Genomic DNA, 1,223 nt, shown 5'->3' on the forward strand with positions numbered 1-1,223 from the left:
ATATACAGAGAGAGAGAGACCAATACTGCTAACTGAACCCAAACCTTCATGCGTTCTGAGCAATTGCTCTACACCAGCTATATCACAACCCAACAGGATTCTCTTCCCCACAAAAGATCTATGAAGTCCATTTTTATGTCTGTGTTCCAGCTGTCTCCTTTCAGATCTTATTTGTGATCATCTGCATCAATTTACCCATTTTCATTCACTCAACAAACTTAAGAAACAGAGCACAGCTTCCTCGACCTGCCTAGGCAGGTGGCTGCCCTCTCCTCCTGCATCGGGCCATCATGGCCCTGCCCAGACCTCTGGTGAAGTCCAAGATCGTCAAAAAGAAGATCAAGAAGTTCATCTGCCACCAGTCCGACGGATATGTCAAGATTCAGCGTAACTGTTGGAAACCCAGGGGCATTGACAACAGGGTGCGGAGGAGAGTCAAGGGCCAGATCTTGATGCCCAACATTGGTTATGGGAGCAACAAGAAAGCAAAGCACATGCTGCCCAGTGGATTCCGGAAGTTCCTGGTCCACAATGTCAAGTGCTGCTCATGTGCAACAAGTCTTACTGCGCTGAGATCGCCCACAATGAACTGAAAAGCCATCGTGGAAAGAGCGGCCCAACTGGCCGTCGGAGTCACCAATCCCAATGTCAGGCCGCGCGGTGGAGAAAACGAATAGATGGCTCACATACGCCTTTTATCTGTGCTTAAATAAACCACAGAAACTGCAAGAAAAGAAAAGAAAGAGAAAGAAGAAAGAGAGGGAAGGAAGAAAGAAAGAAAGAACACGGATGTTATCAAGACAAAAAAGGGACCTGTCAGTAGTAGTAAGGAGCAGATTTTTTTTTTTTTTAAGGAAAAGGAAACTTAGATTGGATGTTGCAGGTAACAAGTGAACTTGAGAAAACAAAGTAGGATGATTAGACAGGGAATCTCTGTGACATACAGAAGGTACCCCAGACCTAATGACCAGGGAAGGTCATGGAAGAAGACATTCTTGGAGCTGAATCCTGAATGTCAGGAAGGAGCTCACCTGGGCAAAGAACCCCAGGCAGAGGTTCAACAGGTGCAGAAGGGCCTGCTGTAAGATTGCGTGCTATATATATATCAATGATGGGAGAAAGGCTAGCACTGTGAGGCATAAGAATTTGAGATAGGTGGGGGGGAAGGGGGTGGGGGGAGGGGGGAAGGAGAAGGATTGGGATGGGGGGGAGGGGGGAGGCTG

The 1,223-nt window shown here is 47.4% G+C and overlaps 1 pseudogene; it reads left to right on the top strand.

Annotated features, from left to right (window-relative positions):
- Nucleotides 1–290: 290 nt before the first annotated feature.
- LOC105984548 lies at nt 291–677 on the top strand (annotated as a pseudogene).
- Nucleotides 678–1,223: the final 546 nt, after the last annotated feature.

The sequence above is a fragment of the Dipodomys ordii genome, unplaced genomic scaffold (assembly GCF_000151885.1).
Source record: "Dipodomys ordii isolate 6190 unplaced genomic scaffold, Dord_2.0 Scaffold2, whole genome shotgun sequence".
In the NCBI taxonomy this organism is placed as follows: domain Eukaryota; kingdom Metazoa; phylum Chordata; class Mammalia; order Rodentia; family Heteromyidae; genus Dipodomys; species Dipodomys ordii.